Genomic DNA, 16,872 nt, shown 5'->3' on the forward strand with positions numbered 1-16,872 from the left:
CAATGAGAGGGATCCAAACATCGGCTAACAAGACATGACATAGAACCAATGCTGGTGGGGGAGCACAGTACAGACACACCCCAGTTTCAATCACCACCCCTACTGTTAGTTGTGTTGTACTAAGACAGCATCAGGAGTGTCACAGTTATCAATCCAGGCCTGTGCTGTCTTAGTGAGCATCAGCAGCACAGTGGGGAAAGCAGGCCTCCCTTGAGAGTGTGGGAATGCTGCCTGGGATCTCCAACACTATATCTATGGCATGTCTCATGGTCCGATGTCTTCGATAATTTGTAACTCAAATAACCATTCCTGTCCCTGTGACCTCCTCCATTCCCGATAGTCCCTCCACATGTTTGAAATCTACTGCATTCCAGACTACCATCCCTATCTCTGTAACTTGCTTCAGTCTCTACAACATGCCTCATTTCAGTAGTCCCCTCCTCCAATGACAGAACCAAACAGAACTGAATCAGAACCTTTGGTTTGATCCAACTAGTCCATGCTGTCCAGTGTCCCTGAAAGAGTTGCTTTTGCCTGCATTTGACCCATATCCATTCAAACCTTCTCCTCTCCATTTTCCTGCCCAAGTTTATTTCACGTGTTTTAATGTACTTTTCTCTGCAATTGCCACGGCAGTTCCTTCAATATGTACACCATATTCTGTGTGGAAAATGTTCTCCTCCCGTCCCTTTTAAGTCTTTCCTATCCACCTCACATTTATGCCCTTTAGTTGTGGACTCCCCTACCCTGGGGTAAAGATCTTGGCAATTCATCTTTTGTATACTCTTGGTTTTATAAACCTTTGTCAGGTCACCCCTCAGCCACCAACACCCAAAGGAAATATGAAGGACAATGATACAAATATCTCTGCTGTCGTAACGGCCACTATTTTGCCACAATGTGCTGGGATACACCTGTTCAGGACCTGGGTTTTTATCTACCTTTTCTGTTTTAAGACCTCTCGTACCAGCTCTTCTGTAATGGGGAACTCTTTACAAGACATCACTGTTTCTTTCCCTTTATTTCCTGGTCTTTATCTACAATATGCTTTGACATGAAATATTCGTTTTGGATCTGACCCATCTCCTGTGGTTTCACACAGGAGGGGCCCTATTGTCTCTGTTTTGTACTTGTATGCTGTAGGATCTCTTTGGACTCTCCTTAACATTTTCTGAGAATCTATCTTTTTCCCCCCGGTTTCACTTTGCAGCTTATCCTGCCTCTCCTTATAAGTCTAGCCCTCCAGGATCAGTAACATCTTGATCATTCTTTGCTCCATTTACAGTTTCGGAACATGCTTCCTAAAGCAGGAGGATCAGAATAATACGCAGTACTCCAACTGGGGACCCAGCAATGTCTTGTATAGCCGTATCATGATGTACCAGCTCATGTCATTAATGCTCTGACCCATGAGGGCAAGTGTGCCAAATGCGGATTCCCCACCTTATCCCACTGTGATGCCACTTCCAAGGAACAGTGTAACTGAACCCCTTGGTCTCTCTCGTTTGACAACACTGCCCAGGTCCCTACCATGAACTGTGTTAGTCCTCCCTGGTTTGTCTTAACAAAGTTCAACACCTGAATTAAACACCATCTTTTATTCCTTGTCCCGCTGTCCCTGTTATTCAAGAGCCCCTTTGATAACTGTATTCCCTGCCCGTTATAACACAGATATTATTATCCACAAACCTACTAACAATGACTCCGATATTCTGTCTGTCTTCTTGGTCACCTCATCAACAAATTCAATTCATTTGTGAGACACGACTTTGTATGCACGAAGCTGTCCTGACTGTCCGTAATCAATCCTTACTTTCTGAAATGCATTTAACTGCTGTCCCGTGGAATCACTTCCAACAACATTTGCACGACTGACACCAAGCTAATTGGTCTTTAGGTCACTGCCTTTCCATTGCAGCCTTTACTAAATACTGGCACAACATTAGCCACCCTGCAGGCTCCCAGCTCATCACCTGTGGCTGTCAGTGATAGAAATATTTCTGTGAGGAACTCCTTAATTTCGTCCTTAACTTCCTCCAATATCTAGGGGCAAACTTGATTAGTTCCCAGATATTGTCTTGTTTTTATGGATTTTAAATCCTCCAGCACCTCATGCTCTGTAATGTGGACTCTTTTGAAGATATCACTGTTTATTCCACTGACTTCCCTAGCCTTTTTCCTCAGTAAGTTGTAGTGTGAATTTTTTATTTAAGATATCACCCATCTCCTGTGATTCCACACATTGATGGCGCCATTGATCTTTAAGGGGCCACATTTTGTCCTGAGTTAATTTTTTTAATGAATATTCTTGTGGAACATCTATGGATTTTCCTCAACCTTGTTTGCCAAAGCTTTCTTGGGTCCCCTTTGGGCTCTCCTGATTTCCCTCTTAAGTGTTACTACACCCGCAATGTTCTTCAAGAGATTCACTTAATCCAGATGTCTATACAATGATGTGCCCACTTTTTTCTTAACCATAACCTCAATATTCTCAGTCATCCAGTGTTTCCTACTTGTGATCAGCCTTGTCCTTCACACTAACAGGAATATGCTGGCCCTGAACTCTCATTTTCTCTATTTTGAAAAATTCCCACATGTCTGAGGTCCCTCCAAATATCAACTTTTAAAAATCTCTTGACGAATACCTTTTGAATTGGGGTAAGGCCAATTTTGATCTTTATCTTGTGGACTAGGCCTACCAATTATCCATAGCTATTTTCAAACTAATATAATTGTGGTCACTTTTCCAAAATGCTCCCCCAATAACACCTCAAGCACTTTTCCCCACCTTGCTTCCCAAAGGGAGGTCAGGTTTCACCTCTTTCTCCAGTTGGGTCATTTACATACTGACTGAGCCAGTTTTCTTGATCATACTGAACAAATCCCTCTCATCCAAGCTCAGAACATTTCGTCAGTCTCAGTCTCGGTTTAGTAAGTTAAAATCCCTGACCGTTACAGCCCTATCATGCTTACAAGTATCTGAGATGTCCGGAAAAAATTGCTGCTCAATTTCCTGCTGACTATTGGGGGCCTGTAGTACAGTTATATCAAACTGATGACCCATTCTTATTTCTCAGTTCCACTCGCATATCTTCACTGGGCGATTCCCAGGAATATCTTCTCTAAGTCCTGCAGTTATGTTTTCACAAATCTAAACCTCCGCTACCCCACCTCAATTGCCTCTCCTTTTATCCTTCCTGTAGAATCTGTACCCTGGAACATTGAGCTGCCAGTCCTGTCCCTCCCTCAGCTGTGTTACTGTAATACCTACGGTATTCCAGTCCCATGTTCGATGCATGCGTTGGGTTCATGTGCTTTCCCTGTCAGGCCTTTTCCATCAAAATAAATGCTGCTTAGTTCATCAGTTTCCCATCATTGCCTGCTATGCTGGTGCCTGCCTGGTCGATTGAAATGACTGTCTTGAAATTCTGTCCCAGCGTCAACCTTCAGACTGTAGCCGAGACCATCCCCCTCACTGTGAACAACACCCTCACCTTTCATGTCATCTGCAAAACTGATGATACCTTCTGCTTTCACATTCGAGTTATTAATGTACATAATAACCAGCAATGGTTCCTGCACAGATCCCTATGGTGCACCCACTGGTGAAAGGCTTCTCATCACAAAAACAATCCTCCAATTTTGGCTCCAATTTTCCAACTTGCCTCCGATCCCATGGGCTCTTCCCTTTTGAGCCAGCCTTCCATGTGGGACCTTGTCAAAGGCCTTAATGAACTCCATGGAACCCAAATCATCTGCACGGCCCTTATCAATATTTTTAGACACCATTTCAAAAATCTCCTCTGAATTCATCGGACAGAATCTTCCTATACCAAATTCGTGATGACTTTCCCTAATCGATTCCTGCCTTTCCAAATGTTGATACATCTTGTCCCTCAGAATTTTTCCCAATTATTTCCCTCCCCCTGCAGTCAGACTATCTGCTCTGTAATTGGACAGGCATATGGACGTACATGGAATAGTGTAGGTGGGATGGGCTTCAAATTAGTATAACAGGGCGGCGCAACATCGACGGCCGAAGGGCCTGTACTGCGTTGTAATGTTCTGTGTTCTATGTAATTACCTGGCCTATCCCTGCTGCACTTGTTAAACAAAGGAACCACATTCTCTATCTTCCAGTCATTCGGCACTTCACCTGTGCTCAGCAGAGTATTATATATATCTGCTTGGGCCCAGCAACCTCCTCCCTTGCCTCCCAAAGCAGCCTGGGATATATTTCATTGGACACTGAGGATTTCCCCACCTTTACACCAGCGAAAGCATTTAATACCTCCTCCTTATTGATCTTAACATGTTCGAGAACCTCACCATCCCGACTGAAATGCCTGGGAACAATGTCTTTCTCCTGTGTGAATACAGGTGGGAAGTATTCATTGAAGACCTCACCTACTTCCTCTGGCTCCATGCACAGATTGTCCCTTTGGTTTCTAACAGGCCCCACCCTTTCCCCAGTAATCCTCTTACTCTCACTGTACTGGTAGAATACCTTGTGGCTTTTCCTTAACATTATCGGCCAAGGATATTTTGTGGCCATTGTTTGTCCCTCATTTTTCAGGACCCCCTTGCACTCTCTATACTTGTGAATGGCTTCACCTGTTTTTATTGCACTGTATTCTCTTTATCAAACTGACGATATCACTTGATCAGTATTCGCTGGATTTGCTGCCTTTGCCATTCCATCCTCATGAACACACCGGCCCTGAATTTTCACTGTATCACTTTAAAATGCTCCCATTTTGCAAATATAGACCCAAACGCAGATGGTTCTTCCCAGCCCATGTTTGTCACATCCTGTCCAATGGCCTTGATACTGATAGGAGAGTCAGATGTGAGGGGGACTGACATGAGACTATGTGGCTGCAGAAGAGACCCCAGGATGGTGTGCTGCCTCCTGTGTGCCAGGGTCAAGGATGTCTCTGAACAATTGCAGAACATTCGGAACGGAGAGGGTGAACAGCCAGAGACCGTTGTGCACATTTGTACGATTGACCAAGATAGACAATGGGATGGGGTCCTGTGAAATTAGTACAGGGATTTCAGTAAGAATTTAAAAAGCAGGACCTCAAGGCTAGTCATATCTGGATTACTTCCAGTGCCACGTGCCAGTAAGGATAGACATAGGAAGTTAGGCCGGATGGATGTGTGGCTGAGGAGCTGGTGGAGGGGGCAGGGTTTCCGGTTCTTGGATCATTGGGATCTCCTCTGGGGTAGAGGTGACCTGTAAAAGAAGGGTGGGTTGGACTTGATCCAGAAGGGCACCAGTAATCCTGGAGCGAGATTTGCTAGTGTTACCCTGGAAGGATCTAAACTAGTTTGGCAGGGATTTGGGACACTGAATAAGAAAGGGGCCATTGACCATTCAGGGGAAGATACATCAGCCACCAAGACCAAGTTTCCTATTCAGGATATCCAGGGGTACAGTAAAGGAACAGAAAAGATTTCTGGTTTTACGAGCATTTATTTCAACACGAGACATGGCTGCTAAGGCAGACGAGCTCAGAGCATGGAATGGCTCTGTGGACTGGGATATTATAGCCATAACAGAAACATGGCTGAGAGAAGGGTATGACTGGCAGCTCAGTGTTCCAGGATACAGAAGCTACAGGCAGGATAGAAGGACAAGTAAGTGAAGAGGGTGTGCTGTCCTTTTGATAAGGGAGGACATAACAACAGAAGATACTCTTAGATAGGATACTCTGAAGGGGTTATCAAATGAGGCCACATGTTTGGAAGTTATAAACAAAAAGGGGATGGTCAAACTGTTGGGACTGTGTTGTGACCCTCAAACAGCCAGCGGGTATTGGAGGAGCAGATGTGTTGAGAGATGGGCGATAACAGTAGGAATAATAGAGTATTATTGTTTGAAGATTTTAATTTCCCCTGGATTGACTGGGCCACCCAGAGAGTAAAAGACCCGTACGGAGTAAAATTTGACACATATGCCCAAGAACATTTCCTAAATGAAGATCTAGACGGCATAACTCTACTCAGGCGGGTGCAACACTGGACCGCCCCCTCCGAAAACGAGGTCAGGCAAGTGACTAAAGTCTCAGTCGGACAGCACTTTGGGTCCAGTGACCACAACTGTCTGAGAATTCACCCAGTTATGGAAAAACATCGAACAGGTCCACAGACTAAGATGCTAAATTGGAGCAGGGCCAGTTTTCGTGCCATTAGGCAGGATCTAGCAGAGGTTGTTTGAGTGAAGCTAAAAATCACACAGCAGCTGTTTATACTCCAACTAGATTTGGAAGAGCTATTGATCATTCCAAAAGTTGAAATACTTCATCTAAATATGTTTAATATTACATTCCATGACACTGCTATCCTGTTGCTATAAATTCTGTGCCTTATGACTGTGCTCCACAACCACCGATGAAGAAGCAACGCTCTGAAATCTAGCGCTTCCAAACAAACCTGCTGAACGTGGTGTTGTGTGACTTTTAATTTTGCCCACACCAGTCCAACATCTGCATCTCCAAATCATGACTACCATCGATTGGGTGAGTCTGTTTGAATAAAAAGGAACGACTGGCAAATGGGAGGCTTTGAAAAGTGTGATCTCAAGAATCCAGAGTCCCTGTTAGGGTGAAGGGAAAAGCTGGCAGTTTCAGGGATCCCTGGCTGATGAGGGATATTGAGGCTCTACTCGGGAAAAAGAAGATGCAATACATTGGCTTTAAGGTTTCTGTATCTACCTCTTCCAGTCCTAAAGATACGATCAATCTTTGGAGACCCCACAATCCTCTCAGGTCCCTGTCGCACTCCCGATCTGTAGAACTCACTCCAATGCCGGTGGCTCTCCCGATCCAGTTTCTACAAGACCCACCGTCTGTGTAACATCCTCCTGTCATTAGCACACACTCTGTCAATGTAATCTCCTCCAGTCTCTCCATCCATCTACTCTTCTCCATAACCTTCTCCAGCTCTGACATCCCAATCTGTGTAAATGTCACCCTCCCCTACAATCCTTCCCTTGACCAAACTGTAGGAGCTTACTCATGTTCCCTTTTTTTCTGTGAAACTGTCCCCAACCAAAATTGCTGTCCTTATCTCTCAGAAAATCTGTCAGACTCCACACCCTCCAATGCAAAAAAACTCCAGAACCTTAGCCTTCCCATGTCTATAAAATTATTTGGTCTGACTACTCTGCATATGTCTGTTTGTTCTTTCAATTTGTACAACCCACTTTATCTCTGTGATCTGCTCCTAAAGCATTCCTTGTCTGTGTAAACCACTCCATCCTCACGATATCCTTATGCCTGTAAACTGCTCCATCACTCCCAACCTCCCCATCTCCATGAACATCTGTAGGCCCTACAGCTCTCTGCATTTCTGTAACCTGCTGTGACTCTATGTTCCTCCTTCCTAGTGAAACCACGTCCAATCCCCAGAACCCTCTGAGCCTGCATCATCTGCACCTGATCAGACCATTGCTGTCTCTGTTACCTCTGACATTCCTAGCAACCCTCCCTATTTGTGTCTCTTCCTCCAGATCTCATCCTCTCCAGCCTTCTGAAACATCTGCGTGCCATTGTACCCAGCCCGATTCAGAACACAGAACATAGAACAGTAGAGCACATGACAGGCCCTTTGGCCCTCAACGATGTGCCGACCTTTTTTCCTACTCTGTGATCAAACTATAATCTACAGACCCTACATTTTACTATCATCCATGTGCCTATCGAAGAGATAATTAAATATCCCTAATGTAACTGACTCTACTACCACCTCTGTAGTGCATTGCATGCACCCACCACTCTCTGTGTAAAGAACCTACTCTGACAACGCCCCTGAACCTTCCTCCAATCACCTTTAAATTATGATCCCTTCTGATAACCATCTTCACAATGGGGTAATTCTCCGGCTATCCACTCTATCTCAGACTCTCATCATCCCGTGCACCTCTATCAAGTGACCTATCATCCTCAAGGAGAAAAACCCTAGCTCCCTCAGGCTTTCTTCATAAGGCCTGCCCTCCAGTCCAGGCAGCATCCTGATAAATCTCCTCTGCACTCTCTCTGAAGCTTCCACATCTTTACGATAATAAGGCAACCAGAACTGAACATGATATTCCAAGTGTGGTCTAACTAGGGATCTATAAAGCTGCAGCATAACTTTGTGACTCTTAAACTCATTCTCCCTGCTAATGAAAGCCAACACACCATACACCTTCTCAAAACCCCAATCAACTTGGTTGGCAACTTTGAGGGATCCATGGATTGAATCCCAAGATCCCGCTGTTCCTCGACACTCACCAAGAATCCTGCTTTTAACCTTGTCAAGGTTTTCTTTGAAATCCTTCCAATCTTAAACCCTCCCAATTTTGGTAACTTCCTCCAGTGCCGACAACACTCCAGAGCTGTGAAATCTCTTCACGTCCCTACAATTCTCCTTAGCTCTGTAACCTCCTTTATTAGCATCAACACTCAAAATTCCTGAAGCCTCCTTTTACCACTGCAATATTCCTGATATCTGCATTACCCTCCTGTCCTGGTATCCCTCCCTGTCCACGTAACCTCCACCATCCTCCAGTACCCTTCTGGGTAACTTTGCAGAGGAAGGAAGAGTTGTAAAGTCCAGGCCATGTTACGGAGGTAGGAAGGGCTGCCGAACCTGGTGGTACAATCTTGTTGACCTAAGTTTGGAGATTTTTATCAGAATGGCTGAACACAGCTTCAGGTTCCCAGGCTGGGAGATGTGAGTTCAGTTGTGAATCTATTTACCCATTCTGTCTGTGTGCCTGACACTGACCTGGTGCTGCTCATTGGCCCTCCAGATCTGAATGACTGACCAGAGCTCATCTCAACAAAGCCTTCGATTGGAATGATTCTTTTCCATTATATTTCAGCGGCGGTTTCACGAGACGCAAGAATTGGAGAGTTTTGATTTTGAGAGAATGAAACCTTTATCATTGCAAAATGGGAAGACTTCAAAAATTAGATAACGAGAGTTCAGAGACAGTAAACAGCATTCCTGTTAGGGTGAAGGAAAGGCTATAGTTCCAGGAAATGTTGGATTACTAGAGAAATTGATGTTTTGGTTAGGAAAAAGAAGGAAGCATATGTCAAGTACATATAGGAGAAATCCAGTGAATCCTTAGAGTATAAGGGCAGTAAGAGTATACTTAAGAGCGAAAAGCAGACAGGGGATAGCGTGGGCAAATAGGGTTAAGGAGAATGCAAATGGATTTTATGCATGCACATAAATGACGAAAGGGTAGAAACTTTATCCGTTCTAAACAAAAGCATAATTTAAGCTTTCCCACAATTTCCTGTCACAACCCTATTCACTGATGTACAGTTTCAGTTAATCACTGTCCCATTCTGTTCCTTTCTGCTTGTCTTCAGCCACATCCTCATGGTGTTCCGATATTTCACCTTTTCTATTGGGATTTGGAAAGCTCCTTTCACCTGAACCCTGTTCATGCATCCTCTCTGTCAGTTTTAAGCCCTGTCCATAAACCGACGGACATGATAGGACGGGACACTGCTCCCAGCACGGTTCCAGTGGATTATTTTTTTAAGTCAGGTATGGGCTGTGGGTGTCTCTGGCTGACAAGCCTTTCTTGCCCAGTCCTAGCTGCCCTTGAGCTGAGTAGCTTGCTCGGCCATTTCAGAGGGTCATTGAGAGGCAGACACCTTGCTGTGGGTACGTCGTGCAGACCACGTGAAGATTGGCAGATGTCCTTCTCGAAAGTACAAGTATTTGGATGTTTTGTACATCAGCAATGGTTTCATACTTATTTGTGGATTGTTCATTACTATTTTTAAGATTGTTGGTTTCTAATTTCTCCATTTCTGATGGTGGGATTCAAACCTGCCTCCCCTGAGCATTAGATGAGGCATGGGATACATTCACTAGCAATAATACCACTAGGCAATCACTTCGCCTAATCACTGGTTGCTCATCCCTGAACACTGATACCAGTGCATCATGAAGGTAAACCCGTTCTTCCGACCCAATTGTATGACCCTGACATCTTTCAGCACTCTGGCAGTATCACTCAGTATCTCTCGATGTGTTATCCCTCACGTGTGAGTCTAATTCCTGCCTCTCTCATTCTCTCTCTCTCTATTTTTCTCTCTCTTTTTTTCTCTCTCTCTTTTGTCTCTATCTCTCTCTCACACACACACACTTTCAGCTATTCCAGATTCCGAAAACAGAATTCTCCACCCTGGTGAGACAAGGCAGCAAGGAACAGGAATGGAGACTGGGATTTTCCAGATCTCTGTGATACTCAGGAATATTCTCCATCTGTAACCCTCACTACATCAGTCTAATTTCTCATTCTGTCTATCTCTCTGTCTCCTGTAGGTACTCAGGAAGTTCCTGACTCAATAGACTTCCCAGCTGCTGGATGTCTCATCCATCACTAAATTGAAGATGGTTGGTCAGCTAGAGAGACAAAGAGCAGGGAGATCTGGAGCCTTCTATAAATCCTGCAGCGAGGTAAGACCATTCGCAGTGCACAAAGCAGAGAGCAATAAGAGGGCTCCAAACATCGGCTAACAAGACATGACATAGTGTTGGAGGGGGAGCAGAGTACAGACTTACTACAAAGTACTGAGACTCACTACTCTGCAACACTGTATCTATGGCATGTCTTGTGGGCCAGTTTATTCAGTAATTTGTAATTGCTATAATAAGTCTTATCTCTGTAACCTCCTCTCTTCCTTATAGTCCCTCCATATAATTGAAATTTACTGCTTTCCAGACTGCCATCCCGATGTCTGTAACTTGCTTCAAAGTTTGCAACATGCCTTATCTCAGTAGTCTCCTCCTCCAATAATCTGAGACAGTCATGCAGCACAGAAATGGTTCCTTTGATCCAACTAGTCTTTGCTGACCAGAGTCCCTGAACGTTTCCTGCATTGACCTAAATCCCTTCAAACCCTCTCCCTTCCATATACTTGCCCAAATGGTTTTTCCATGTTGTCATTGTGCTTTTCTCTACCATTCCTCCTGGAATCTCATTTCATACCTGCATCATCCTCTTCGTGAAATATATTCAACTCCAATTCCTTTTATGTCTTTCCTCTCTCTCCTCATATTTATGCCCTCTAGATCATAGAACATGACAGTGCAGTAATGGCCCTTCTGCCCTCGATGATGCGCCAACCTGTGGAACCAATCTGAAGCCCATCTAACCAACACGATTCCAATTCTGTCCAATGACCATTTAAATACCCTTAAAGTTGGCGAGTCCACTGCTGTCGCAGGCAGTGCGTTCCACGCCCCTACCACTCTGAGTGAAGAAACTACCTCTGGCATTTGTCCTATATCTATCACCCATCAATTTAAAGCTATCTCCCCTCGTGTTAGGCATCGCCATCCGAAGGAAAAGTTCTCACTGTCCAACCCATCTAACCCTCTGATTATCTTATTCGTCTCAGTAGTAGGCCTGAAAACATCTTCTCTTGAACAAAAACAGCTTCAAGTTCCTCAGACATTTTCGTAAGACATTCCCTCCATACCAGATGACATCCTAGTAAATCTTCTCTGAACCCTTTGCAAAGCTTGCATATCTTTGCTGTAATGTGGTGACCTAAACTGTACCCAACGCTCCAAATGATGTAGCACCAGAGTTTTGTCCAGCTGCAGCATGATCTCATGGTTCCGAAACTCAATCCCTCTACCAGTAAAAGCTCATACACTGAATGCGTTCTTAACAACCCTATCAGCCTGGGTGGCAACTTTCAACGATCTGTGTACATGTACATGGACACAGAGATATCTCTGTTGATCTACACTACCAAGAATCTTACCACTAGACTAGTACTCTGTGTTCATGTTACTCCTTCCAAAATGAATGACATCACACTTTTCCACATTAAAATCCATTTGAGAACTCTAGGTCCAGCTCTGCAGCTGATCTATGCCTCTCTGTAACCGACAGCATCCTTCGTCACTCTCCACAACTTTACTGACCTTAGTGTCATCCGCAAATTTACTAACCCATTATTCAATGCCCTCATCCAGGTCATTTGTATAAATGACAAGCAACACTAGACCCAAAACTGATTCTGGCGTAACCAACTAGTAACTGAACTCCAGGATGAGTATTTCCCATGAAACACTACTCTGTCTTCTTTCAGCGAGCTAATGTCTGATCCAAACTGCAATCCCATGCCTCCGTATTGTTTGCAATAGCCTACCGTGGGGAACCGTAACACACGCCTTACTGTAATCCATATACACCACGTCAACTGGTTTACCCTCATCCACCCTCTTAAAGAACTCAATAAGGTTTGTGAGGCACGGCCTGCCCTTCAAAAGGCCGTGTTGACTATCCCTAATCAACTTATTCGTCTCCAGATGATTATAAATCCAATCCCTTATAAGCCTTTCCAATGCTTTACCCAGAATTGAAGTAAGGCTCACAGCTCTCGAATGAGCAGGGTTTTCTCTACTCCCCTCCTTGACAAGGGGACAACAGTTGCTATCCTCCAGCCTTCTGGTACAATCTCTAGACAATGACGGCATAATGATCAAAGCCAAAGGCTCGGCAATCTCCTTCCTGGCTTCCCAGAGAATCCGAGGATAAATCCCATCCGGCCCAGACGACTTACCTATTTTCACACTTTGCAGAATTGCGAACACATCCTCATTCTGCAGTTGAATCCCATTTTGTTATAGACTCACTGCTCTGGTGTAAAGACGTGGGTTAATCAACTTACCTGTATCCCTCATGGTTTTATAAGCCTTTGTAAGGTCACCCCTCAGCCACCCACGCCTAATGGAAATACGAAGGACAATGATATAAATATTTCTGCTCGTGTCCCTGCCACTACTTTGCCACAATGTTCTGGGATACACTTGTTCAGGACCTGGGGTTTTCTTAATCTTTGTGTTTTAAGACCTCCAGCACCACCTCTTCTGTAATAGGGACTCTTTACAAGCCATCACTGTTTCTTTCTATTGGTGTTCTAGTCTTTGTTTATAATATGTTCTGACATGAAATATTCATTTAGGCTCTCGCACATCTCCTGTGGTTCCACACTTGCATGGCCTCGCTGATCTTTGAGGAGCCCTAGTGTCTGTCGAGTTGTTTTTTTTTTGTCCTTGTGTGCTGTGGAAAATTCTTTGCATTCTCCTTAACATTGCCTGCCAAATCTATCTTATCCCCCCATGTTGTTTTCCAGCTTAACCACCCTCCCTATTTCTGTCAAACCCTCCAGTATCAGTGACATCTTCGTCAATCTTTGATGCATTGACAGTTTCAGGAAATGCTTCCTAAATCAGAATGATCAGAATTCTATGCAGTATTCCAAATGTGTTTTGATTACCCCTAATCAATCCTTGCCTGTGCAAATGCATGTAACTGCTGTCCAGCAGAATCGCTTCCAACAACATATGCATCACTGACGTCAAGCTTATTGGTGTTGATGTCCCTGGCTTTCCCTCGCAGCCATTCCTAAAGAATGGCACTACATTAGCCATCCTCCAGGCTTCCAACTCATCCCTGCTGGTTATCAGTGATAGAAAAATCTCTTTATGGGACCCCACAATTTCTTCCTGAGCTTCCCACAATATCTTGGGATATCCTTGATTATTTCCCTGGGCTTTTTATACCTTTTATTCATTTTAAAACCACCAGTACCTCCCGTTCTGTTACGTGGAGTCTTTTGAAGACATTATTGTTTATTTCCCTGAGTTGCCCAGTCTTTCTCCACAATATGTTGAAACGTGAAATTTTCGTTTCGGATCTCAGCCATCTCCTCTGCTTCCACATTTGGATGGCCCCATTGATCTTTAAGGAACCATATTCCGTCCGTATTTAATTATCTGTTGTTAATATACTTGCATTTTCCTCAGCCTGATCTGACAGAGCTTTCTGTGGTCCCCTTTGTTAGTTCCTGATTTCCCACATAAGTGTCCTATTCCACCCATAATATTCTTGCAGGGATTCCGTTAATCCAGCTGGCTACATGTGACATGTGCCTCCTTTTTCTTGACCAGAACCTCAATACCTGCAGTCATCCAGTGTTTCCTACTTGTGTCAGCATTATCATTCACCGTAACAGGAATATGCTGACCCTGAACTCTCATTTTATTTCTCCTTTGAAAGCTTCCCATCTGCCTGACGTCCCTTTACTTGCAAATAACCTCCACAATCAGTTGTTAAAAGCTCTTGACTCATACCTTCTGGATTCAGGCAAGGCCAGTTTTGATCATTAACTTGTGGACCATGTGCTTTTCCATCGCTATTTTCAAACTGATAGAATTGTGGTGACTTTGCCAAAGAGTTTTCCCACGAACACCCCCTGTCCATTTCCCTCCCTTGTTTCCCAAGGGGAAGTCAGGTTTTACCCCTTCCTGCTGTCCGACCATTTACATTCTGAACATGCCTAACAAATCCCTCCCACTCAAGTTCTGCATAGTCTGGCAGTCCCAGTGTAGGTTTAGAAAGTTAATATCTCTGACCATTACAACCCTATCCTTCTTTCAGATATCTGCGATCTCCCAACATATTTGCTGCTCAATTTCCCGTTGACTGTTGAGGGCCTGTAATGCAACCATATCAAAGTGATGACCATTCTCAATTATTACTTCCACCATTACAGTATCACTGGGTGATCCCTAGGAATATCCTCTCAAAGTGCTGCAGTGATGTATCACTGATCAAAAACTCCACTCCCCCTCCTGTCTCACCTCCTGTGTTCTCCATCCTGTAGAATCTGTACCATGGAACATTGAGCTGTCAGTCCTGTCCCTCCTCAGCTGTGTTTCTGTCATACCTGTGGTGTCTCAGTCCCATGTTCTTGTCCATCTGCCTTACAATTTAGGCCTGTTATGTTGAAATAAAGTAGTTTAATTGATCAGTTTTCCCTCATTGCCTGCTGTGCTAGTGTCTGCCTTGTTGATTGAAATTACTCTCTTGAAATTCTGTCAACTTTCAGACTGTAGCTTGAGACCATCCCTCTCACTGTGGACAACACCCTCCTCTTTCATATCATTTGCAAACCTACTAATGATACCTTCTGCTTTCACATCCAAGTGATTAATGCCCATAAGGAACAGAAATGGCTCCTGCACAGATCCCTGTGGTACACCCGCTGGGTAAAAGCTTTCAATCCCAAAAACAACCCTCCAACAATTTTGGATCCAATTTGCCAACTTGCCTTTGATGCCATAGGTTCTTCCCTTTTTGGTCAGCCTTCCATGTGGGACCTTGTCAAAGCCCTTACTGAACTCTATGGAACACACATCATCTGCACTGGCCTCATCAATATCTTCAATCGTAATTTCAAAGAAAACTCAGCTGAGTTCATCAGCCATTATCTTCCTCTACCAAATCCATGCTGACTAACACTAATCGATCCCTGCCTTTCCAGTTATTGATCCATCCTTTCCCTCAGAATTGTTCCCAATTTCCCTCCCCCTGCTGACAGACCATCTGCTCTGTAATTACCTGGCCTATTCCTGCTGCACTTCTTGAACAAAGGAACCACATTAGCGATCCTCCAGGCTTTCGGCACTTCACCTGTGGCCAGCAAAGTATTAAATATATCCAGCAGGGCCCCAGAAATCTCCTCCCTTACCTCCCATAGCAGCCTGGGTTGCATTTCATTGGGCACTGGGGAGTTCATCACGTTTTATGCCTGTGAAAACATTTAATTTCACCTCTGTATTGATCTTACCATGTTCTCGAACATTATCCTCCCAACTGAAATCCCCGGCTACAATGCCTTTCTCCTGTGTGAATACAGATGGGAAGTATTCATTGAACACCTCACCTACTTCCTCTGGCTCCATACACAGATTATCCCTTTGGTTTCTAACAGGCCTCACCCTTTCCTCAGTTGCCCTCTTATTCTAACTATACTGATAAAGTACCTTGTGACTTTTCCTTAATAATATCTGACAAGCATATTTCATGGCCATTGTGTGTCCCCCGTTTCTATGGATCCCCTTGCACTCTCTTATCTTTGTGAAATGCTTCACCTGAGTTTATTGTACTGTATTTTCTTTATCAAACTCACGATATTACTTGATCAGTATTTGCTGGACTTGCTGTCTTTACTATTCCCACGTCAGGAACTCACTGGCCTTGAACTCTTACTGTATCACTTTAACATACTCCCACTTTCCAAATATAAACCCAACTACAGATAGTCCTCCCAGTATACATGAATTCAACTGGGACAACACTACTATCATAGGACAAGCCAAACAGAGAACAGCCAGGGAATTCCTAGAGGCATAGCACTCATCCACAGATTCAATCAATAAGCATCGACCTGGACCCAATATACCGGCCACTGCAGCTGACAGCTGGAACTGACAACCGGAAGCGGCAGATTCAAACCACTACAAATGCCAGAGGAAAGATCACAGAAGCGCTTCACAGGAGGCTCCCAAGCACTGAGGATGTCACCTAGATAGGGGACGAAACGTCTGTAACACAAATTCCCAGCTCATTCATATATCCATCCAAATGCCTCTTAAATGTTGAAATTGTATCAATCTCCACCACCTCCTCTGGCAGTTCATTCCATACACGTACCACCCTATGTGTGAAAACGTTGCCCCTTAGGTCTTTTTTATATCTTTCCCCTCTCACCCTAAACCCATACTTTCTAGTTCTCGACTTCCCGACCCTAGGGAAAATACTTTGCCTGTTTATTCTGTCCTTGACCCTCATAATTTTGTAAACCTATATAAGGTCACCCCTCAGCCTCCGACACTCCAGGGAAACCAGCCCCAGCCTTTTCAATCTCTCCCTTTAGCTCAAGTCCTCAAACCCTGGCAACATCCTTGTAAATCTTTTCTGAACTCTTTCAGGTTTCACAACATATTTCTGATAGGAAGGAAACCAGAATTGAATTCAATATTCCAAAAGCCTAT

Source organism: Chiloscyllium plagiosum, unplaced genomic scaffold (assembly GCF_037043375.1).
Source record: "Chiloscyllium plagiosum isolate Xiang-an unplaced genomic scaffold, Cpla_swu_hap1 HiC_scaffold_42, whole genome shotgun sequence".
NCBI classification, from domain to species: domain Eukaryota; kingdom Metazoa; phylum Chordata; class Chondrichthyes; order Orectolobiformes; family Hemiscylliidae; genus Chiloscyllium; species Chiloscyllium plagiosum.